General features: G+C 41.9%; 1 protein-coding gene across 6 annotated transcripts in view; it reads left to right on the plus strand.

Annotated features, from left to right (window-relative positions):
• GRIK2 (glutamate ionotropic receptor kainate type subunit 2) overlaps positions 1–26,478 on the plus strand; it is an 808,572-nt gene that overhangs the window by 603,244 nt on the left and 178,850 nt on the right. The window lies entirely within an intron of this gene.

The following is a 26,478-nucleotide window of genomic DNA, read 5'->3' on the forward strand; positions in this document are numbered from 1 at the left end:
AACGCAGTTTTCGATTGTGTGAATGACCTCTATGTCTGCTGGGATTTGTGATACATTTGGATCTAATACACTTTCCTACAGAGTATATTATGAACTTATCACATACTGCACACACGTGCAGGCAAAATCGGACTAGCAAATCCAAGCCTGGTCTTGCCCACACATGAGAACCAGCGGGATCACACCTGATCCCAGCAGTGCCTTGGTGGCAAACCCACCAAGCCAGCCACCCTCTTAAGAGAGTGAACACTCTCTTAACCCTGTTGTTCTGATTGTCTGCCAGCCCTGGCTGCTTGAGGGAATCCCCATAATATACCACGCATGCACGCAGTGCATTATAGGAGTCCTGGGGGGCAGGGCGGATCTTGAGAAAGGGCTCATCCTCTAATGAGTATATGAAGACAGCAGGAGGAAGAGAGTCCCAGTCCATGCTAGGAGGAATACAATAGATTCAGATGGTGTCACTGGATATATAAAGAGCAATTTCAGCCCTTATGAGCCTATTTTAGAGATTGGGCACTTCACCCAGGCTCTAAAATGAGTTCCAAGAAAAAACATAAGCCTACACATATTTGCTCTGATTTTTATTACCTTCTTAACATTGCATAAGAATGATTTAAGAACTCCATTCATGAATAATGAAATCTTTTTCCTTGGAAATTTTTTAGAAGAGTTTGGATAAATGTGTGCAATTGAAGTACAGAATTTATTCATACATGATCTAGAAGTTGGGGTAAGCAGTGAGGTGACCAAATTTAAAGATGACATCAAACTATTAGGCTAGTGAATTCCAAAACAGACAGGACCTCTCCAAACTGGGTGAGTGGATGACAAAATGGCAAATTTTTATTTTTAAAAATTTATTTATTAACTTTTTTTTTAACCTCCCAAAACTTACATCTCTGGGCAGTTCAGTGTTGGGAAAGTGTAAAGTGATGCACCTTGGGACGAAAAACCCCAACTTCACATATGCACTGATGGGATGAGTTGTCGGTGACTGACCAGGAGAGGGAACTTGGGATTGTGGTGGACAGCTCATTGAAAGTGTCGACTCAATGTGCGGCAGCTGTGAAAAAGGCCAATATCAATTATAAGAACCAGATTCTTCTCTATGACTGTCAGATCTGCTATATTGTGTGCTAAATGCCTATCAGTTTGTATTCAAAAATCTCAAAGGATTTTTGCCTCCTCATTTTCTGTGACCTGCTCAATCAGATGATTCCACCAATTCTTGCTTGCTGGTAATTTGTAATTCTTGCAAAAGTTCCAGTGGATAATCGCAGCAACTTTATTGTGTTTTTCCTTATAATCAGTCAGCGCAATTTTCTTACAACATACAAGGTGCTCAACTGTCTCATCCACTTCCTTGCATAACCAACACATACTGTCTTTCTGGGTCTTATCAATTTTTGCTTTTATAACTTTTGTTCGTAGTGATTGTTCCTGGGCTGCAAAAATGAGACCGCCCGTTTCTTTCTTCAGTGTCCCCTTCTTTAACCACTGCCATGTTGTGCTATTGTTGACTTTTGAATTTATGTCATTAAAGAACTGATCGTGCAATGGTTTGTTGTGTCATTTTTTCTCCTTGATTCCTCATCTGCTGTTCTTCGATGTGGTCTGTCTTTTACACAAATGGGCTATGTGCCTGTGCAGAGACCTCGTCGGAGATTGGCGTGAGCCCCCCTTGCTCTCAGAAGGGAGGCCTCTCAGGATTGGTCTGTGCAACACGATCCGCCCTCCATGACACTGGGTCAGCACAAGCGTCGCTGCCTGCTCAGGTGCTACCGTCAGAGCCTCCAGCCTTGGTACCGGACATTGTGGGAAGCAAGATGGACTCCCCTACAGTTTCAACGGCCTTGGCACAATATTATCTAGCGCCTCCCGAATCAGACTGTGAGAGAGATTCTTGCTACCCGGGATCAGAGGCTGTTTCCCTGGGATCATCTCCTCTGGACATACAATTGGACTCTAAGCCCATTTCTCCGTTGGAGGATTATAAGCAGTACTCCACATATGTGGCCCGCATGGTGTCTGCACTGGGCGTGAGCCTCGGTACTCAGCAGAAGGGGGAATTGGATCCCTTATTTAGCCTTATTGACGTGGAGACCAAGGTACCGGCCACTTTACCCCTTAACTCGGCATTGCTGGGGATCATGCGGCGTCACTGGAAAAATCCAGCAACACTTTCTCAACCTAATTGGCGTTTGGAGAATTTTTATAGGGTGCAACTGCACAATGATACAGCCTTTCTAAAGAATCATCCCACCCCTAATTCTATTGTCGTAGAAGCGTCTCTGCAAAAGACCAGGGGTCACAGCCAGTCGACACTGGGTGACAAGGAGGGCAGAAAACTGGACTCCTAAGGGAGGAGGCTTTACTTGGCCTCAGCCCTCCACTTAAGGGTGGCAAACTATCAGGCCTATAATGCCTGTTAAAACGACTTTGTGGGGGAAAGTGGCTCCCTTTTTGGATCTCCTGCTGCAGGACAAGTGTGATCCAGCTAAAGCATTCCTCCGCGAGGCTATACAGTTGGCAAAACAGGAGCTCTACTCAGCCAGGCACTCTGTGGTGTGCATGGCCAAAGTGATGGCCATGTCTGTAGCTTTCAGGCCTGGCTGCGTTTGTCTGGACTGACTATGAGGCCCGGGCTAGGGTAAAGGACCTTCCCTTTGAAGGCTCTAGCCTCTTTGCGGAACAGACAGATGACACGCTCCAAAAGCTCCAGAAGCTGAGGAGTACGGCGAGGTCCATGTTTTATTCTACGTCGATCCCCAAGCCACAGAGGCCTTACACGTGGGTCCCCTTATTAACCGCAGAAGGCCCCTCCTCAACAGCAATCTGCGTCCAAATGTTCCTTTCAGGGCAGCAAGTTTCAGTCCAGATACAAGTCGGGCTTCCAGCCTAGTAAGCTGGCCTTCCAGAAACAGCACCTGTACACCTTCCAAAAGAAACAATGACTCGGGGCGCTTTCGGACTCACCTAGCCCCATTTTCAGCGAGCTGGGACAAGGTGACCATGGACCCTAACCCTCACAGTCATACATTTGGTCTATGCCCTTGAGTTCTGCGGGACACCTCCTGTGTCTGGGGTCGTGACTACTCCGTGTACTCCGGACTTGGACCAGGAGGTCTCTGCTCTCCTGTCGAAAGATGTGATCGAGAGAGTCACCAATCCGGAGAGTCCTGGTTTCTATTCCTGGTACTTTGTCATCCGAAACCAGATGGAGGCCGGCATCCTATACTGGGCTTCTGGGCCCTGAACAGTGTACAGGAGTTTCCGGATGCTGTCGGTACTGACCATCCTAGAAAAAACATGTGGATGGTCCCCCTAGACTTGAAGGACACGTATTATCACATCGTGATACGCCCTCAGCATTGACACTTCCTGCACGTCTAGATAGGGGGGATCCTCTATCAATTCAAAGCCTTGTCATCTCACAATGGCACTCACAATGGTCTCACGATGGCACCGAGGGTTTTCACAAAATGTCTGGCCCCGGTGGTGGCTTTCTTGGCAGAACAAGGGTTGCAGGTCCTGCCATTTTTTGATTATTGGCTCATCCTGCGAGCACCAGACGAGTGGTCCTGTACGCCCTCAAGACGGCCGTGGATAGCCCGTAGGTTCTGGGTTTCCAGATCAATTTCAAGAAATCTCAGCTGGAACCGGCCCGCAGAATACAGTTCATAGGACTGATCTTCGATACAGCCTTGGAGAAGGTCTTCCTCCCGGACACCCGCATACATACTCTCAGGAGTCTGGCTGCCGTTCTTCTAGCCGGGGGCCCACAGACTATGTGCTCAGTGCAGCGCTTGTTGGGGCATATGGCAGCCACCACTTACATGCTTCCTCAAGTGCACCTTCAGTTGCGCATCATTCAAAGGTGGTTCCTGGATATATTCAATCCCCTCTGGGATTCGGCCCATTTGGAGAGCACGCCCCTCAGTGGGTGCAGGTGACTGTGGCGTGGTGGGCCAAGATTCATGTCGGCACCCATTTCCAGGCTTCCCAGTCGCAATGGGTGATTGCAACTGATGCATCAGAGCTCGGGGGGAGGCACACTTGGACGGGTTTCACCTGAGCTGACATTGGTCCTCCAGGGAAAGGACTCGGCACATCAACTATTTGAAGTTGTTGGCCATATTCAATGCACTCAAAGGGTTCTTGCCCGCGATTGTGGGTTGCCCGGTGATGATCCAAACAGACAGTATGACAGCGAAGGCCTATGTCAATCAACAAGGTGGCACATCATCGAGGAGCTTTCTGTTCCTGACGCTGGACCTTTGGCACTGGTGTGTGACACATGCAGTGTCGCCTCATGTGGTCTACATCTAGGGTTCCCTGAATGTCCAGGTGGACACGCTGAGCTGGATGACAGTCTCCCACGAGTGGACCTTGGACCTCAGTGTGCTCAGGGACCTATATGTAAAATGTGTGTGTGGGGGGGTGTTTCCGACTCTGGACCTATTTGCTTCTCAGGACTATGCTCGATGCACTCTCTATTGCTCCAGGGGAGGGGAAGGCAAGGGCTCTCTAGGAGATGCCTTCATCCTATCCTGGATGGGCCTTCTACTGGTACATGTATCCTTCATTTCCTCTCATTCCGAGGGTGCTGTGCAAACTGAGAGTGGATTGGGCCAGGGCCATCCTGATAGCCCCATGGTGGCCCAGGAGGCCTTGGTGTCTGGCCCTGAGAAGGCTGACGGTGGCTTGGATTCACCTGGCCTGGAAGGTCCTGCCAACTTCCCACTGAGACTCAGGGACATTTTGCTTGCGACTAGGAAGCAGTCCACAAGAAAATCCTATCGCCATAAGTGGACTCGCTTCTGCTCCTTTGCTTTTCTGCATGGGTTTAATGCATTTAACTCCTCCATGCAGGATTCCTGTACATATCTGCTGTCCCTTAAAGAGTCTGGTCTAAAACCTTCGCCCCTTAAGGTCCATTTGGCTGCCATTGTGGCGCTCTCCCCAACAACCTGGGTCTCTTGATTTAAGGACCCATTAGTTAAAAGTTTCCTGAAACGTTTCTCTCATGCCCTTCCGGATGTTCCTGTTATGTCTCCAACCTGGGATTTGTCTGTGGTTTTGGCTGGTTTGCTACAGCCTCCCTTTGAGCTGTTGACTTCAATTGACACCCGTCTCCTGACATGGAAAGTTGCCTTTCTGGTGGCCGTTACCTCCACTAGGAGGGTGAGTGAATTGTGGCCCCTGAGGGTTGATCTGCCATACCTTCAGTTTCACAAGGACAAGGTTGTGCTCAAGCCAGATGTCCAATTCCTTCCTAAAGTGGTCTCTATGTTTCACCGTTTTTTGCCACTCACTTTACCTGTGTTTTTCTAGAAACCTTCCTCCGATGCGGAGCACAGGTTACATCGTTTGGACGTTAGGAGGGCATTATCCTTCTATGTCCAGAGATCCATTGAGTGGAGGAAAACTCCTTCCCTGTTTGTTCTCTATGATGGGCCACATATAGATCTCCAAGTTTCTGCCCAATCCATATCTAGGTAGATAGTCTCCACAATTGAACTTTGCTATCAGTTGGCTAATAAGCAGTTGTCTACAACTGTCAAGGTGCACTCAGTTAGGTCTGTAGCGGCCTCTGTTGCCTTTAATCGTGCGGTCACCTTGGATGCTATCTGCCAGGCAGCTAACTGGGCCTCCCTCCACTCATTTATCTGTCATTATGCTATTGATGCCTGGGCACGGAATGGTGCTGTATTTGGCAGGCTTGGCCTCCAATCCATTTTCGTTTGGTGTACTTGTTACTGAAATAAATACTTCTGGCAGATTACATATAGTTTCCGTTTCTTCCCTGCTCCTTGGGTGCTAGCTTGTTATGTGCCCATTTGTGTAAAAGACAGAGACCACATCGAAGAACTACAGGTTACTTAACTGTAACTTTGGTTTTTCTAGTGGTCATCTGTACTTTTACACATCCTCCTGTCCTCCCCGCAAGGTTTACTGAAGATTGACTCTGTGACTGAGGGGATGAGAAGTGGTGCAGCCGCATATAGTGCTGGGAGCGGGGTTCCCGCACAAAGCAGGAGAATTGAGCTTGTTAGGTTCCGACGAGCTCTCTGCACAGGCACATAGCCCATTTGTGTAAAAGGACAGATGACCACTAGAAGAACCAAAGTTACAGGAAAGCAACCTGTATTTTCTTGTATTCATCCTTTGATTCCTTTAATTTCAACAGTCCTGTCTTAGTCATGTATTATTATTATCATTATTATTATTATTATTATTATTATTACTTATTTACACAGTCAGACAGGTGTTATTGACTGGTTTGTTTTATCCAGACATCGAGTCCTTCCCAAGGACCTGGGATGGATGAATTTTATTGTCAATGTTGTTGCTGTTGTTATAGATATTGCCGCAGAATATAGATTGTTCCCTGTAAAGTTGCTTTTTGTAATTGGCTGATGGTGATTTCTGTGGCCCCTATGGTGTTGAGGTGCTCTTCACGGTATTTGGAACTGCACCCAGGGCGCCAATTACCACTGGGATTATTTTGGTCTTTTTCTGCCACAGCCTTTCAATTTCAATTTGTAGATCTTTGTATTTTGTGATTTTTTCTATTTCTTTTTCTTCTATTCTGCTATCCCCTGGTATTGCTATGTCAATTATTTTGACTTGTTTTTCTTTCTTCTCGGCTACAGTTATATCTGGTGTATTGTGTGGCAGATGTTTTTCTTTCTTCTCGACTACAGTGATATCTGGTGTATTGTGTGGCAGATGTTTGTTGGTTTGTAGTCGGAAGTCCCATAATATTTTTACATCTTCATTTTCTCCAACTTTTTCAATTGTATGGTCCCACCAATTTTTGACTACAGGTAGCTTGATTTTTTTGCAGATATTCCAGTGTATCATCCCTGCTACCTTGTCATTCCTTTGTTTGTAGTCAGTCTGTGCGATCTTTTTACAACAGCTGATTAGATGGTCCACGGTTTCATCTGCTTCTTTACAAAGGCGGCACTTGCTGTTTGTTGTTGACTTTTCTACTTTTGGTCTTATTGCATTTGTTCTTAGTGCCTGTTCTTGTGCAGCCAGTATTAAACCCTCTGTTTCTTTCTTCAAGTTGCCATTCTTAAGCCATTGCAAGGTATTATTATTATTATTACTATTCTATTTACACACAGTCTACCAGATGTTATTGACTGGATTTGGTACTTTAATTATCAGGCACTTTCCAAGGGTCATAGGAACATAGGAAGCTGCCACATACGGAGTCAGATCATTGGTCTATCTAGCTCAGTATTGTCTTCACAGACTGGCAGTGGCTTCTCCAAGGCTGCAGGCAGGAATTTCTCTCAGCCCTATCTTGGAGAAGCCATGGAGGGAACTTGGAACCTTCTGCTCTTCCCAGAGCAGCTCCATCCCCTGAGGGGAGTATCTTACAGTGCTCACACATTTAGTCTCCCATTCACATGCAACCAGGGCAGACCCTGCTTAGCTAAGGGGACAAGTCATGTTGCTACCACAAGACCAGCTCTCCTCTCCTAGGTCAAAGATAACAAAAAATAAATAAATAAAAATTAAAGATTGTGTCGTAGTACTCGTGCTGTCCCAAGTAGTGTGGCCTTCTGTAGTTGATGTGTTGTAATTTTATCGATGCTCAATGTGTCAAGATGGTGTTCAAGTTCTTTTGGTACTGCACCAATTTAAATCTGAAGGTCCTTGTATTTAGTTATTTTCTCCAATTATTTTTTGTTGACCTGTCCATCTCTTGGGATTGCAGTATCAATGATCAGAACCCGATCCTTCTCGATGACTGTCAGATCCGTCGTGTTGTGCTCTAAATGCCTATCAGTTTGTATTCAAAAATCCCAAAGGATTTTTGCCTCCTCATTTTCCGTGACCTGCTCAATCAGATGATTCCACCAATTCTTGCTTGCTGGTAATTTTAATTCTTGCAAAAGTTCCAGTGGATAATCGCAGCAACTTTATTGTGTCTTTCCTTATAACCAGTCTGCGCGATTTTCTTACAACATACAAGGTGCTCAACTGTCTCATCCACTTCCTTGCATAACTGACATGTACTGTTGGTAATTTTTATTATTATTATTATTATTATTATTATTATTATTATTAATTTGGATGACACACATGCTTCTTACTACCCATCTATTTTATCACACAACAACTTTGTAAGGTAGATCAAGCTGAGAGATTGGGACTGGCCCAAGGTCACCAATGCCCTTCATGCCTAAATTAAGTATTCACACCATACATTAGTCCTATTCAGATGTTATGCTATAAGATATAACTCATCCCGGGCAGTGCGCCACTCTTGGATACAGTGGTGTTCATCTGAAGAAGTAAATGCTGTATCCATGATGGTGGGTGTTTTCATGATATGGAGTCTGGGACAAGTGGCACACTGTCAAAGCTGAGGGACAGGGACAGGGCAGGCCTTCCAGCCCCATTTTAGATGCTGTAGATGAGTACAGTGTCTCTTAGCTTGTCCTAATAGGCCTATGATCTAATGCAGGGATCCTCAACGTTGGGCCCCCAGATGTTCTTGGACTTCAACTCCTATAATCCCCAGCCCCAGTGGCCTTTGTTTGGGGATTATGGGAGTTGAAGTCCAAGAAGGGGTCCAACATTGAGGATCCCTGATCTAATGAACATGTGAATCCAAGCTTAATTGGCAGTTGTTCCCATTATACATGGGGTATAATTTTAAGCAAGTGTGTCGGAAATTATATAATTTGAATTACTGATTTATTGAGAAAAACTTCAGGAGAAATAGCTATCGAGTCCTATAGTGGGGCTGCATCCACTATCCCTTTAAATTCCATGCCCCTCACATTAATGAATAATATATAACAAACATAAATATAATGAAGCCAATTCCAGTTTTGCCTGTGCCAACCCCGGCAGTGCCTTGGCAGCAAACCTGCCTCCGGAGTCGCCCTCTAAAATGGGTTTAAGAGAGTGCAAACTCTCTTAACCTCATTTTTCTGATTATCTGTCAGCCCTGGCTGCTTGCAGCTGGGTCTGGCAGAGTGCGGGTTTCCCAGATAGTTTGGGGGAAATGAGAGGGGTTCCCCATAATGCACCACACACTTGCATTATGAGAGTTCCAGGGGCGGTGGATTATGGGAGTTCCGGGGCAGGGCAATGTGGGGTGACACATCCCAGCACGCTGACCCTCCAAGCTACCAGCAGCAGCCGGCAACCATCTTGATGATGAATTTGCCTGTCCAAAAAACAGTACGATCATCTGCAGGAAGATAAGCTTTTAAAGGCTTCCTCCCCTCTGACCCTCTAACTCTTTCTCATTGATTGTGAGAAAGGGCTCAGTGTGCAGTAATTGCCATTAAAGGACTTTTACAGAGTTACCTGTATAGAAAGTGGTTGTGGTGGGGGTTGATACAAAATTTGTATCCCATTTTATTCATTTTAGAGCCTTGAATATATACAATATATTAGAAATATGATATTAGAAATGTATGTCTTAAGCTACTCTACATAAAATCCCGGTCACTAAATATATACCATTGATTACTCACAAAACTGTGTTTTAATTTTTGGCAGATCTCTGTTGGTTAGAAGTTCTAGAGTGGAGGCACTGCTTCTAAGAAAGCTTTCCTCCCTGCCTGCACCATTTGTACTAATGCATGTACAGCACTGTCAGGAGGTATATTTGGCACTGGAAATGAAACAGAACCTTGTCAGTTGTTTAGTTCTATTGGTTTTAGTGACATTGTGCAAGGATGACAGTTTTTGCTTTGATCTTGCCTCTGTGTTTATGTCTGTCTCATTATAGCAGGATAAAGTAACTAACTGCCAGAATTGAGCAAAACACTAGCATTATATTACAAGACAATATAAAGACTCCAGATGGTTTCCTAATGTTAAATGAAAATATGAAATCCCAGTAATAGCTATTAGTGCCAACCACTGTGAGGTACAATAGCTACCCCTGTGATTGACAGTGATTCCCACAGTAATTTTTCTTTGTAAAAGCTTATCAAAGTTGTCTTTGAAACACAGCCAAGGTTTCAGAAGAGCCAACATTTGTTCAAGAGTCTAAATCATAAATTGGAAACTCACTAGTCACACATTATTTGGGAATTTTAGCCTATTGATGTTTATCATTTCCTGCCTGAATGCTTATCACTGAAATATCTCCATATAATGTGTGTTGGGTATGGCTGTCATTATTGGGACTGGGATCAGCCTGATCCTGGTAATGATCAAATTGGGAGTCCTTGGGTCGGGGTGGGGGATTTGCCTTTCCTGAAGATCCAGAATTCCTTGAATAAAGGAGCTGTTCTCTATTGTTACTGCTGTCCTCTGTTGTTGCATTCCCCCCTCCCCAGTAATGCACCACGAAAGGGTGCAGAATCATGATGCATTCCTGGTGCATTCTAGGGTGAGAAGATGAAGGAAAAGGCAACCATTTGAATTGCTGCTGCTGTAGCTGCTTTCTTTGAAGAACACTGGATCTTCAGGAAATGTAAGCCCCCACCCCTTTCCTCTCTGATCCTTTAGCAGATTTGATGCAATACCAAAACAATGTGGCATTTTATCAGATCTATTTTTTATATTGGGGACATTTTTAATCAGAAAAGTTTCCAGGGAAAAATAGCCCATTATTCCTTGTATCACCTAGGAACCAATTATCAGGCCGACTTGATAGACAGCCCTAGTATTGGAGTGATAATTTACATATTTATATTTAAATTTCAGGGTTAAAACAGACACAACATTAGGTGCATCATTAATCCTTCATCTTTTCTCTTTAACATTTAAATAGTAGTCAGAGGAGTAGGTGAGTAGGTTAAATAATTATAGAAGCAAAGTACAAGGTCTCTCTGTTATTTCAACACTTTGTATGATAAAAGTTACCCTGCCCACCCCACCCCCTTCCTTCCTGACTCTGCCATTTCATAGAACTTCTGAATGCATATAGACTTCAGGTCATAGAGTTTTGAATCATAGCTAGGAAACTGATCAAAATTTATATGGTACTTTGACTGGGAGAAACACTGAGGCAAAAAGTAGCTGATAAGAGAAAGGGAACTGTGAATTGAATTTACTACATTAATCAGGACTATGTTTGGCTGAAATATTTTATTATAGTTAATTTATCAATTTATTGGCACAGAACATTAAAGATCTTAATCACCATTCCTAAGGTTGCCAACTATCCTCATTTGTCAGATGGGCATTTAGAAAATGTCCATAATTTCATGAATCAATCATGTCATATTATGCATGCCTGTAAAGCTGCAGACAAGCACTGTGAGGCCGATTATGGCACCAATTCTATACAATTCTTTAGATGATAAGCGAAGTGCGGCCTACTGTGACCCAGAAGCATGTGGGCAATGCTGACATGCACAATCCAGACCTGGAAGTTGTTAGAAATCTTTCCAGTTCCAATATGGAAGTCAATCTTCCCCAACTGGAATCTGAATATCTGAAATCTGGTTGGGTGGAAATTAGTAGCATATGTATTTAGAAGCACCTGTAATATATTTTTTAAAACTTTAGCAACAGACAATGCTAAGGTCCATATCAATAGCTCTATTGAAAAACTGCTGTGCAAGTCAGTTTCACTGCTTAGTTTCTGCTTTGGGTTTAGTTTCTGCTTTTGAAAGTTCATTTGCCATAAGCAGCTCTAACGTAGGCTCCTCTGTCTTTCTGCCGAAACAAAATATTAAAGTAGCTGATACTGAATTCTAATCTCTGATAACTTTGCTCTGTAGAGATAGATATAAGTTTATTCGGTCATTCACCAGCAAAATTGCTCTGTAAATATATATATTGAATCAGAGGGCAGAAACAGTTCTTAAAAGGTAATTTCTCTTAATTGATAGTTGATTGGAAGCGAGCAGGTTGCTTCCTACCACATGAACTTGAACAAGTCATGTGATCTTCTGTATGGAGTAGATAAGTTAATTATTGAAGAGACTGTCTGTAACAAGCTTACACAAATGCTTTGCCCTTCTGTTTGCTTTTGAAGGAATTCAATTTCTCCATCTGCAGTCTGACACTTTTCACTTTTCTCTCACAGTTCTTAAAAAGTGGCTAAACAATTTTTAGTGGAATTCAGCTAATGAATGTGTTACAAGGTAGGATGCTTTATGAGTCTGAGTTACTAGATGCAGCTAAAGAGGATATGCAAGTCCTCTTTTTGTTATTCTAGTTTAAGATGCAAGAGGGAACAAATGACCTCCATGTATTGAGATGCTAAAGTCTATCCTTTGAATTCAGGGGCATAGCAAGGTTCTGGGCCCTGAGACAAGAAGTGAAGATGGGTCCATGGCCCCCTGCCAAAGGTAAGCCTCTAGCCCATACCTCTGGTGAAGAAGAACTGTAAGGACATAGTGAAAAACAGAACATTCTCTACACATCCCCTCTCTCACTCCTATGCAAATAATCACATATTCTTCATGCATGCAGACAGTTATGTACACACACACATACTTGCACATACAGTTTTTTCCTCAGAAACATTTTTTAAACATATATACTTCAGCTAGAAGCCGAGATGAATTATCCAATCAGCATGTCAGAGAGGTGGGAAGGGAAAAGCGAAGAATGAGCTGCCCAGCTGGTGCTATTCCTCCCTCAGGGGCTCAGTGACATTTGTCCCCCCTTGTTCAATTATCACTTCATCCCTGTTCTCATTTTACCATAAAGATACAAAATAAGGACATCATTTTAGGTGTTTTGATAGTGTCTGTAGTTCCTAGTAATATGTAAAGCTGTTCAAAGTGACAGTATAGCAAATGGACAGTGAGCGGAAGTGTGGGATGGTAATTGTCTGAAAAGGAAGCTTACAGAACTTAGAAGGGGGAAAAACTGCACAATGAACATTGTCTTTCATTCTAGCTGGCATGAGAAATAAACAGCTGAAAGAAAAGTCTGATTTTGCAAATTATTTCTACCCCATATGCTCCCTGCGTATTCACAGTTCTTGGTGTTTTATTTCTTTGTGATATAGTTATCCATTTACATAAACATGGTTGATAATAATGGCTTTAAAATGAGAACAATCCTTTGTATTTTTAATTTGGTTTATTTCTTTAATTGATTGATTAAGTGCTGTCAAGTCGGTGTCGACTCTTAGCTACCACATGGATAGATTCTCTCCAGGATGATCTGTCTTCAACTTGGCCCTTAAGGTCTCTCAGTGGTGCATTCATTGTTGTCATAATTGAGTCCATCCACCTTGCTGCTGGTCATCCTCTTCTTCTCTTTCCTTCAACTTTTCCCATCATTATGGACTTCTCAAGGAAGCTGGGGTTTTGCATAATGTGTACAAAGTATGATAGTTTGAGCCTGGTCATTTGTGCTTCGAGTGAAAATTCTGGATTGATTTGTTCTATGATCCATTTGTTTGTTTTCCTGGCTGTCCATGGTATCCTCAAAAGTCTTCTCCAGCACCAAAGTTCAAAAGCACCAATGCTGTTTCTAGCTTGCTTCTTCAAAGTCCAGCTTTCGCATCCATAGAGTGTCACTGGGAAAACCATTGTCTGAACGATTCTAATATTTGTAGGTATAGACACGTCACAGCATCTAAATAGCCTTTCTTGAGTATTTCTTGACTGCTGGATCCTTTACTGTTGATGGTTGATCCCAAAAAGCAGAAGCTATCCACCACTTCAATGTCTTCATTGTCAATTCTGAGGCTGGTTGCTGTACCTGTTTTCATTAGTTTAGTCTTCTTTACATTTAGTTGTAGTCCCATTTTTTCGTGGTGCTCTTTGACTTTCATTACTAGAGCTTGCAGATCATCCGCATTCTCAGCTGTCAGGATGGTATCATCAGCATAACGTAATTGATGTTTTTTCCTCTAGCTTTAAAACCACGCTCATCTTCTTCCAATCCAGCTTCTCTCAGTATATGTTCAGCATATAAGTTGAATAAATACATAGAAATATACAGCTTACTCCTATATATTTCTTACTCCTTTGCCGATCTGGAAACAGTCTGTTTCACCATGTTCCATCTGGACTGTGGCTTCTTGCCCTCTGTATAGGTTTCTCATGAGAACAATGAGATGTTCTGGGACACCCATTTTCCTAAGAATATTCCACAACGACATGGTTGATGCAACTGAAGGCTTTTCTGTAGTCAATAAAGCACATATTGACTTCTTTTTGGTATTCTTTGGCTTTCTCCATTATCTAGCATGCATCATCAATGATTTCTCTTGTTACTCAGCCTTTTCTGAAACCAGCTTGAACATCCGGCATTTCCCTTTCCAAGTAGGGCTCTAATATGTGTTGGATGATCCTGAGCATTATTTTGCTAGCATGTGAAATTAAGGATATTGTGTGATGCTTTGTGCAAACTGTTAAGTCTCCTTTCTTGGGTATGGGTATGGGTATGGGTATGGGTATGGGTATGTAGACTGACCTCTTCCAATCCGTTGACCAATGTGGTGTTCTCCAAATTTGCTGGTATAGTTCGGTTAGAGCCGTGACTGATTCTTCTTCTGTTACCGGCCATATTTTTGTAGCTATTTCATCAATTCCTGCAGCCTTCCGACTTGGTAAAGACCGGAGTGCTGATCTAACTTCATCTTCCTACACTAGAGGTTCTTGGAAGTAGGGAATATCTTCTAGAGTATCTTGGATGTTGACGTCCCTGCTGTACAGATTTTCAGTATACTCCTTCCATCTCTGTTTGATCTTCTCTGAATCAGTTACTATCTGTCATTTGGCATCCCTTAACATACCAATTTGAGGTTGAAACCTCCTTCTGAGTTCAGAGATCTTTTGGAAAACTTTTCTTGTTTTTCTGTGTCTGTTTCCATCCTCAAGGTCTTTAAAGATGTAATTGTAATACTGCTCCTTGTCTCTTCTAGTTGCAGGGGAGTAACAGCAGGAGAGAAGGCATGCCCTCAATTCCTGCCTGTGGCTTCCAGCGGCATCTGGTGGGCCACTGTGTGAAACAGGATGCTGGACTAGATGGGCCTTGTCTGATTCAGCAGGGCTGTTCTTATGTTCCAATGTTCTAAAAGCTTTCGAAACTCCCTATTGAGTTCCTTTGTGAGGTCTTTATCTTTCTTGACTTTGGATTCTCACCTCTTCTTGGCAATTTCCAATGTCTGTTCTGACATCCATTTTGCTTTCTTCTGTTTCTTGGTCTGTGATCTCTGACTGAATCACAGAATCCCATGGGGCAGATAGGACATTTTAATTTCATTTTGAACACACCTCTTCTCCACTATTTAACACTAGCCTCTCCTCCAGAGTGATACATGTAAGGGAAGCATAGGTTTCCTGATCTGGAGAGAGCTTGCTGACTGCTTAGCTGTAGAGCAGAGAGACAGGACACAATCAGAAGTTGTTCCTCCTTGGGACCACTGGGCCAGTCACAGTGAGTCACTAAGAAAACAAGGAGTCTGGCTGCTGCAAAAAACACTTGGCTGGAGAAATGAGATGGGAATTGGCAGCACAGGAGCAGCATACAAATGAGCTGCTCCTGCCACCACACAGCAAATGTTACACCCGAGTAAGCCCTTTGTTTCCAGTGGACCTGCTCACAGGTAACAGCTGCTGAGCCACTTCTGAGCACTTGCGGAAGGATCGCTGGAACTCTGGACACCACCTCCAATGCAGAAATAGTGGGGGGGGGGCTTTAAAATAGTCACAAAAAGTCCACATCTGGGAACCCTATCCTAGTTCCTTCTCTTTGTTTATAAGGAGGACGTCCTGCTATACATCTAGGTTGTAACTACTGATTTCTACAAGGGTTTATATGTCAGAGGGCATCCTCTTCCTTCTGTGTCAGTGTTGCTATCCTATTTTTTCATTGTGCAATGTTACTGTGAGGTGCGATTAACTTTTATTTTTATCTAGCACCCTCTTGCATACTGCATTTTTATATGAATTGATTTTCTAAGTGTAGCATGTCACAAACTGTGAAGGTATCTCTGCACTGCAGAGAAAGGAAATCTTCTTGATTAGGGTTGTTTCCAGATTCCAGTGGGAGAAGCTACAATAGTCAGGATGTCTTCTGTACCCCACAAAAGAGGAACACTCATGCTAAATCAATTTTTTGATTCTGCCAAACGTATTGAATCAAAATCTTTCTCAAAAAGAAAGCAAAGAAGAAGGACTTCCTGAAGCACCCCGGAATATGTTAACATAGGTGTGCAACTGTGGGTGGATGTTCATCTAGGGAGACACACTCTTTGACAGAAAGGTCTCAGCCTGTGATCTGCAAGGCTACCTTCCATCATTTCCTAAAGGTATACATAGATATATGTTTTCATTTTCCCTAGACAGCAATCTGAGTTTATATTCATGGATATAAACTCTACAGAAAGATCAGGGAAGGGAGGGTTAGGGGTGTGGTAGCACTGTATATTAAAGAAGGGATAGAAGCCAATAAACTAGAAAACCTAGGAGGACTGGAGTCTTCTACAGAATCACTATGGGTGACAATACGAGGACTGAAAGGAAATGTGTTAATAGGGATGTGCTATCACTCTCTGGATCAAAACGCTGAGGGTGACTTGGAGAAGCAAAGACAGGCATCAAAGAGAGACAGAGTGGTAATAATGAGTGACTTCAACTACCCACACATTGACTGGGTAAATTCACATTCAGGTAGTGAAAGAGAGACCAAATTTCTAGACATGCTAAATGATTGTGCCTTAGAATAGTTAGTTGTGGAACCAACCAGAGAGATGGCAACCTTGGACTTAATCCTGAGTGGTGCTCAGGACCTGGTGCTGAGATATCAGAGTTGCAGAACCATTGGGGAATAGTGACCATAGTGTGATTAGATTCAGCTTATATGCAAACGGAGCATTGCCAAAGAAGTCCAACACTGATGCATTGGACTTTAGAAGAGGAAACATCTCAAAAATGAGGAGACTGGTAAAAAGGAAGCTGAAAGGGAAAGTCAGGAAGGTGAAAACACTCTAGAAAGCATGGGACTTATTTAAAACCACAATAATAGAAGATCAGTTGGAATGTATACCAAGAAGGGGGAAAGATACCAACAAGTTCAGGAGGACACCAGTATGGCTAACAAGTAGAGTTAGGGAAGCTATAAAAGGGAAGACTTCCTTTAGAAAATGCAAGCCCTACTCAAATGAAGAGAATGAGAAAGAACATAAACTATGGAAAAATAAATGTAAAAATAAATTTTGAAGAGCATATAGCTAGAAGTATCAAATGTAATAACAAAAACTTCTTTAAATATATCAAAAGCAGAAAACCTGCCAGGCAGGCGGTTGGACCCTTAGACCCGCAAGTCCAGGTCTTGCCTCACTAACCTTTTGGAGTTCTTTGAGAGAGTCAACAGGCATGTGGATAAAGGTGATCTGGTTGACAAAGTATACTTGGACCAAAGGTTCTTCTTGAGTAAACTTAGCAACTGTGCGATAAGTAACTGGCTGAAGAACAGGAAACAGAGGGTAAGAGTAAATGGACATTTTTCATAATGGAGGAAAGTAAGGTCCCCAGGGATCTGTACTGGGAACAATGCTCTTTAATTTGTTCATAAATGATAGAAGTTGGGATAAGCAGCGAAGTGGCCAAATTTGCAGATGACACTAAACTATTTAGGGTTGTGAAATCCAAAACTGATTGTGAGACGCTCCCAAAGGATCTCTCCAAATTTGGTGAGTGGATGACAAATGTGTTTCAATGTAAGCAACTGTAAAGTGATACATACTGGGGCAACCCCCCCCCCCCCCACAATTTTGCTTATACACTGACAGGATCTGAGCTGTCAGTGACTGACCAGGAGAGAGAATGCATGGCAGTGGTGAAAAAGGCAAATTCCATGCTAGGGATCATTAGGAAGGGGATTGAAAATAAGAATGTTAGTATTATAATTCCTTTATACATATCTACGGTGTGGCCACATTTAGAGTACTGCGGACAGTTCTGGTCACTGTATCTTAAGAAGAATATTGTAGAACTGGAAAAGCTGCAGACGAGAGTGACCAAAATGATCAGGAGCCTGGAGCACCTTCCTTATGAGGCAAGGCTACAGCATCTGGGACTCTTTAGTTTGGAAAAGAGGCAATTACAGTGAAACATGATAGAGATATATAAAATTATGCATGGAGCAGAAAGAGTGGATGGAGAGAAATATCTCTCTCTCTCTCGCTCTCGCTCTCGCTCTCGCTCTCTCACGACACTAGAACTAGGAGCCATCCCATTAATCTGAAGGTCAGGAAATTTAGGACTGACAAAAGGAAGCACTTTTCCACACCATATAATTAATCTATGGAATTGTCTGCCATGGGATGTGGTGATGGCCACTAGCTTGGATGGCTTTAAAAGGGGGCTTAGACAAATTCATGGAGGAAAGGTCTATCAATGGCTGCTAGTCTGGTGGCTATAGGCTGCCTCCAGCTTCAGAGGCCCAATGACTCTCAATACAAGATGCAGGCAAGCAACAGCAAGAGAGAGGGCATACCCTCACCTCTTGCTTGAGGGCTTCTTCGAGACATCTGGTGGGGCACTGTGTGAAACAGGATGCTGGACCTGATAGGTGTTGGGCCTGATCCAGCAGGGCTATTCTTATGTTCTTATTCCAGTTTGTCTAAATAAAATCTGGATTAGAGTTGCAATATTTCATTAATTAATTGTTTATATAAGTTGATTTAAACCTTCTTCATTGCTTAAAATATTGAGGCGGGTCTCACGATATGTGAGACCCGCTTTTGTTAAAACTGCGAGGAGAGTGGGCTAAGCCCGCTCTCCCCGCAGACGAGAGGGCAGGGAACCCTGGGCGGCCGGATCGGCCGCCCACATGATGACCAGCTCCGAGACGGAGCCGGTGGGGGCTGGGGAGCTTGGGGGCCGCGTGGCCCCCGGAAGCCCCAGTATGCCCTGCTCAAGTGTGCAGGGCATACTGGGGAGACCCCCGAGCCGGGAGACTGCTTTTAAGCCTCCCGGCCGGGGGTCTACTCGCAGGTAGCCACTGCGTGGAGCTGCACCATGGCTACTCACAAGCAAATAGCCCGGGTTTGCGGAGCACTCGCTTCGCAAACCCAGGCTAAGGGGCGGGCTACAGGAGCAGATTAGCCGCTCCAGAACCACCGGGCTCGGCTGCAAGCCCGGTGGTTCTGACGATCAAAAAAATCGGGCTAGGGTTTTCCTAGCCCAATTTTTGTGATTGTAAGAATAGCCCCATTGGCTCCAATGATTTGGTCTATTTTTTACAAATTGTCATTAATAAAGGGACTTTTAAAATACCAGCTAGCAATTCAAGGTGGGCAAGGTTAGAACCCAACTGAACAACCAAATGCAGCAGAGCTACACCCACCAGAACATAGATCAGAAATTGCACTGAACAAATAATCTCGGGACACCATGTATAACAGTAATAGGCGATAACAACTACAACAATAATAATGGCTTATATTCTGTGCAGCATAACATGATTTTTTCAACAGCGGCCGCACCTCTGCATGTGTCTAAAACACGGTTGGCAGTGATGCAGAACAGCCCTGTTCAGCTGCAACTAAAAATTGCATAAGCACAGTTCTGTAACACAGCGTCTAGTGGAAATATGACTGTTGCTTTGCAGAACTGCATTTGCACAATTTACATTGCATCACAGAATGTGAGCCACTGGTACTACAGAGAATGCTTCACTGAATGAGAGCCACTTACAATAATTAACATTGCAAGTATTACAGGAATATACTTCAGTAATTTATATTGAAATTATTTCTCTTTTGTCTAATTATTTCTAATTACCCAGTCTTTCTACTGTCCTGTTATTGTTTTTCAACAATTGTTCTGCAATAAGCTTCCTCTTTTGTTTTCTTTATTGAATCTTATGATTCCAAGAGTTTGATCCAATACTCTTGGCAGCGTGCTTTTTTCCTAGTTCCTTTTTAAAAAGTAGCTTCTAAGTGCTCAGTGTTTGCTTTGTCTTGAGTATAATCTCAGAATAGTCGTGATTATGTCTTAAAAACAAAACAACCCCTCCCCCGATAATTCCTCTTGCAACATTCTTCCATCTGTCGTAATTTTAAATCAATATCTGTATTTAAGAACAGATTAAAAAGCTAAACTGTGCCACTGTATTTGTCCCTAATATTCTATTTTATGCTGTACATTACTTAATTTTTTACTCTTAAAGTAATTACTTAATTACTACCTTCTATTTTATGCTGTACATTACTTAAAGATGTGGTTTGTGTTGGTTTCCAATTACTTGTTTTTTCCTTGGCCCTCTTGCTGTCTTTTGTTTGCTTAGGCTAAACTCAGGTATGCTTATCTGAACTACTGACTTTTCAAAACTTCGTAAACTGGCACTTTATTGTTTAAGTGTATATTTGTTAGTGTTATCAACATTTTTCTCGGTAATGAAAGAATTAGTTATTCCATCATTTATATAACATTATGCAATTTACTCACTATTTTACACACAATATTTAGTACTAGAAATAGCCTCATTCAATGTAGCAGTCTCGTGTATGATGCTGGAAACAGGTCAGCCTTAACCAGTATCATCTGCAATCACAGCCAGTTTATTTTTATTTATTTATTATTTCTTTTATTTTTATTTAACATATTTTTATACTGCCCAAAACTTACATCTCTGGGCGGTTTACAAAGATTACGTCTCATGGCGGTTTACCATGGGTTGTTGTCTGTATTTACAGATAACTGTAATACATTTCTCTTTCTCCAACATCAAATTAGCCATGCCCCCATTTGTTTCGTACCTTTGACCAGTCATCCCAGTCTGCAAGAGCCTACCCCATTATTTCTATCAGAAATCAGTTGCTTGGCAGTTGAGTAAGCCAGTCCCCTATGGAGAGATAACCTAGTATAGACTATTTTGATCTGCCCAAAATTCAGTTTGCTTGATCCAATTAAAAACAGACATCTCATTTATCATGTACCAGCATGGCAGATGCAGCTATGTCATATGTGGGAGAAACTTGTCTTTTTTCAAGTTTCACCAGTTCAATTAAAAGAACAACCCCCACACACGCATATTAAATTAAGTTAGGGTAACAGGTGCAGGTTTGTGATGCATCCCACTGCTAATTCAATACAGTTTGCATATTTTGTTAGAAGCATGTGGCAAACCTGATTTTTATGCACAGATTTGCATGAATAAACTTTACATTCAAGGATACAGTTTGATAGTTGTGGCAATCAAATTATTACAACTAGGATGGGAAACCAGGCAGATTGTGCAGCACTTTCCATTTTCAAGCATTTTTTCCTCAGATGTGGTTTTCATAAGGCCACATTTGCTGCTATTGCAATGGTTAATGCCCATCACTGTTGTTTTTTTTAAAAATACCAGATTGTACCTTTTGTTTTTTTTAAAGACAGTTTTGTATTAGTTTTCCACTCAGGAAAATAAAGATCTATCTCATGGTTTCAATTTAAATGAATGTGGGTTGAATAAGAACTGTTATTCAGTGGTAATAGGAGGTCCGTCTTATGGATGCCTTTGTTGTAAATACTGCAACTTTTAACCTTTCTGAGACCACGTGGACAGCTCCCTAACTCTACTATGATCATATTATAATCATTATGGTTTTAAAAGTTTGGGTTTTTTTATTTCAAACTGTCTGGAAATCAATTTGATCTGTTTAATTGAAAGAACAATATTATAAACCAATTCATATGTATGAACGTAATTCATATTTGTAAATTTATGCTTTTACTAATTTATATTTTCTTTGGCACTATTGATGCTTGCCCTACAATAAGGGATGAATGCATTTGGACATACATAAGTGAGTGTTAAATAACCCGTGGCCCATAACTATTCATGTAGTTATTCCAAAATTGCTCTTTAGTCTGTGGCGAAGATAGTTTAATTTTCTTATAAAACTCCTGTATTTCCCTTAGCACTCTCTCTCAGTCCTGTTGAACTTTCTGTGACATCAGGGAAGCTTCTTGGAGTGTGGCCTGCCCAAATGTACTCTGATCAGAGCAGGTCAACCTTTATGTTACCTTTATGTTTGAACAACACCCGGGACCTGTGGGCTGTAAAAGCATTTGTTGTGCAAATAATAGGTCAAATATTAAGTTATAAACCACTTATTCAATTTATTATGCCAATTACTTTTTAAAGTCCAAGTTAACATTTAATTAAAAAGGAGATCATTGCTGATATATTTTTGTCCTTGAAGATGATGGCTTTGTAGCTGTATTGTATTTGTTTAACAATGAAGTTTTGAATACTAAATGGCTAGAGCTAGTGATGGCAGAGAATGCTCAGTTGCTCAAAGGCAAGAATGGGAAAATTGAAAAAACAGGCTTTGAAGTAGCCATACTTTAAGGCCAGTCTGCTATTGGGAGAAAGAAAGAATTGCTGGATAGATTGTCCAAAACAGTGAATAAAAGAGGCAGTGAATGGAAAATAATTTGAGGAAACAATGAGAGTTGTAAACACAGAATTCTAGAAAGAAGGAATGAAGAGAAAACAAGAGTCGGACTGTGCAGTATTGGAAAGAAGGAACTAGACAGTCCTTCTAATAATTTGGATGGATCCAGGGAGCCAAAGAGACATATGATTTCTAGGTTTAGACCCTGATAGTGGAAATGTGCCAGTTGTATCTTCCACTATCTCTATAACATTGTTAGAGATCAGTGGCCAACCAAGGCCAAAAACAGTGGGATTGAATGAATATCCCATATTAAATCGCTATCCATCATTGAACATTGACTGCAGGCTTCTGCTATGGTCATGATAAGGGCTGACGCAAAATGAACTCCAATTTGTTGGTAGCAAATTTGGGGGCCTATTTTCCTAATGGGGAGTAAAATTTAGGACAAGGCTTACCATGATGGTTGTGGACGTTCTATTTTTTAAAACTATCTTTTCCCGTGCTGTCTGTAAATGGCTGCCACCGGTCAATGGCTACTGAAAGGAGCTCTGTGCCATAGACAGAAGAGAAAAAGTTGTTTCCAAAAGCACAACTGCCATCACATATCCTGGTAAGGCCCTTTAAAAGCAAGGTATACAACCTAAGTCCCAGGGGTCACATGTTCCCAAGAAATTTTGTACAGTGTGTCAGGACCCCCTGGAGCCATGCTGTTTCCTATTGTTTCTGGCTGGCCAGCCTCCCTTCACTTTATTCCAATGAGTTCTCAAAAAGAAGCAGAAGCAACCCTGCCCCGCCCCCTGCTTGCCACTCCATCATCCAAGCAAGACCAGGGCTTGGTGAGCAGAGGAAGAGCTGAGTGGGGAGGATTTGCACTCTGGGAAGAGCATGGGAGAAGAGCATTGGAGAGAGGCACAAAGAGAAGAGGAAGGGCCTCCACATGTTGAGAAGGATGATTTTTGAACATCCTTGTGCGTGCTGGAGGAGACACGAGTTGGGGTAGAGAGGGCAAGATGATGAGACTCCTTTTTACATTCTTGTACTCAGTGCTGGTGTGATGAGGCAGGCACAGTGGCGGAGGGTGTGTAAAAGACTGAATGTGAGAGAGCAACGTGGCATCAACAATGTCAAGAAAATGAGGACAAAGCAGATGTACAGTATTATATTTTCAATTTTTGTATTTTAAAAAATCTTTTATAACTTGGTTTGCCATACTCTGGCTCTCCAAATCCGAGTGCCTAATTTGCATATCATGTAAATTGGCTTGCAAATAATTTGCACATTCAAATAATTTTTGCACATGCAAATTAGGAGCTGCACTTTCCAGTTGACTTGTATTTGCTCTGGATATCTATCAATAATAGTTGGGGAAGAGATCTTTACCGGATCATTTTCTTGACTTATTAAAAGCAGCAATAGAACAAAAAAAATATGCACAGTTTTTAATTAAGGCTGCAATTCTGTACACACTTATTTGAGAGAAGATCTGATTGAAACCAACAGTGCTTACTTCTAAGTAGGCAGCCATTGAATGTGAAGCCAAGAAAGTCCTTAAACATGACAATACACAGCCAGGTGAGCAGGTAGTGATTTACATCAAAAGCAAGTTATCCTCTCAACTGCCCGAAAGAGATGTCCTGCTGATAACAAACAAGACAACATTGCTCAGGGGGTTACTGTACTTGTGAAAGTGAAACCCTCCCAGTTAGCCTCCTGTGCTCTTCCTCTCTTAATCCCACTCCAATGGTTGAGCAGAATAGTGACTTCATGTTTTGCTCCATAACTCTGCTTCTACAAGAGCTAGAGCTTAGCTTTTTAAAAAAGAAAGAAAGAAAGCTGAAATCTTGGCAAATCTGGGTGGGCTAAGCAATCTGTGGGAGATGCTTAAAATCTGGGCAATACCTGGAATTCCGTGGGTCATGGCAACCTTATCTATAACAGAGTGAAGATGTGAGGAAGCATTTGAGTTCTTCAGAACTCTTCATCAGGATTGCTGTCATGCAAAGCAAGTGGGCGGTGTTAGTTGGACATAGTGTTATAGCCACAGCATGTGCATATTATAACTTGCTTAAAATGGAGCACAGGAGGAACTTAGGACTGAACAAAATATTTTGAAAAGCAAGCTTTTGAATTCCCCAGGACTTCTCATCAGGCTGGAGATCATGCAGAGCCAAAACAAACAAACAAACCCCCAAAAAAACAAAAACGAGAGAGGTTTTTCCCCCCCTCTGAAAAATTTTTGAGAGCAGACCAAATTGATTTCCAGAGAAACGTTTATGTTTCTTCTATAACAAATGTTTTTTTATTGAGACTTGTGGTGTTGTTGTTTTTTTAAACTAAGTGGCTGAGTAAAGAGTGGAACATTTTAATGTAGAACCTCTGTTATGTTTGGGAGTTGAGGGGTAGGGCGCCCTGTTAAGCCTAGCAGATCACCTCTCCAGTGCCTGTTGCTGGTGTCTCCTTTGTGTTTTCTCTTTAGATTGTGAATGCTTTTGCGGGAGGGAACAACATACTTTTTGCTATGTTAACTGCTTTGAGAATTTGATTGTTAGACATTCATGTTGAACATCTTGTTTCTATATAGATACATAATAATAATGAACAACATCCTGACTAAAGCTGCATGCTTGCAAAGTATGCATGCCTACAGCAGCAGTAGTTTCGTTGCTTGTGAAGTGTGGGTGCCTGTATAAAGGGTGGCAATTTTTGCTGATTTCTTCTTCCCCCAGAAGCTCAGATCACTTCTAGGGGATGGGCAAATCAGTGAAAAGGCCCCATGCTCACAAGCACCCACGCTTCAGGAGCAGGGATGCTACTTCTTTGGGTGTATAACCTTCTGATACATGCACACTGCTTTAGTCAGGATGTCAACCATCAATAATAATGGTCTCTAGCATTTCCTCCTCTCTTGAAGTTAACTTATAAAGGGATTTTGCAATTGTGATCACGATCACTTTTATTCAGTGCGCATGTGTTGTACTGTTCTTGTCCACATGATCATTATAATTTTCTTGTTCTTCAGCTCACTCATTTCTGGTCAAGGTTGCTTTTGGCCCACATGAACATTTGGGGTGTGCATCCCTGCTCTAAAACATTTCAATGACTTTAACTGTTCACAAACTGAAAGTGGCCCAGTTTAGCAACATTCAAAATTTAGACCCCAAATTTCAAGAGAAATGGTTCCTCTTGAGAAATTTCCATTCAACTATGTTATGATGCTTTATCTTGATTGTTTGAATTGAAGAACAGGCAACCCCCCTGTTTTTGCAATCCCAGTCAGATAGCAACAACCTGGCGTTTATCAAGTGCCGGTTGAGCCACCATACATGGATGGGTTCGTTGGTTCAATAGTTCACAGGTTATGCAAGTCCATTTTAGAATGTTACATTTCAAATATAATTTTCTTTATAATCTCTTAAAATATTTAATTAGTTTCATATTATTGAGAAATAAGTTGCTTTACAGAACTTTAAAAATAAAATCCTAGTGTTGCTTGTTTCTGTATTTCCCCCCTACTAATCATGCCAGGAAATACTGCTTCACTGCAGAGCATTAATTAAAGTTTTCTGTAAAAACTATGTAATAATAGTTTTCTGCTGAATTACATATGTTGTGACTGGCTTCAGATTCATTTGTAAAGTGAACAGCTACTGCTCTTTATGCATTTCATTATGGATTCCTTTTTTTTTCACTAGAGAGATGGAGTGTTCTTTTATTTGATTAACATAAATCTAATCTGCATTAAACACAGTCTTAATTTTATATTAGCACAAAGGAATTAAACTCCCTTCTGTCCACACATGCTGTTTTTTGTACTTGAGAGATGATCACATAAACATCTCAGAAATTTGCACATGGCCATTCTATTCAAGGTATAGTCCACAAACTATTTTATTATGCCCCCTTGCCTTTTATTTTGGAAAAGCAAGTAGACTGATATAATGAAAATGCTTCATCAGGCACTCTGGTTCTTATCTTGCCAAGTTTTAGGGACCTGTGGGAAAACAGCAGATGTGAAGGTTAGTTGGCATCAAAGAATATGACTGAAAGACTCTCCTATGGGAGAAAAAGTACTTCATTTCATTTTATTTCTACTAAGAACATTGCTTCTGTCAAGCTGTCAGAAAAGTAGAATATGATGGGGTTTATTACCCCAGCTCTGCCAAAGTGATTTTAAT

This window comes from Hemicordylus capensis, chromosome 1 (genome assembly GCF_027244095.1).
Source record: "Hemicordylus capensis ecotype Gifberg chromosome 1, rHemCap1.1.pri, whole genome shotgun sequence".
NCBI classification, from domain to species: Eukaryota; Metazoa; Chordata; class Lepidosauria; order Squamata; family Cordylidae; genus Hemicordylus; species Hemicordylus capensis.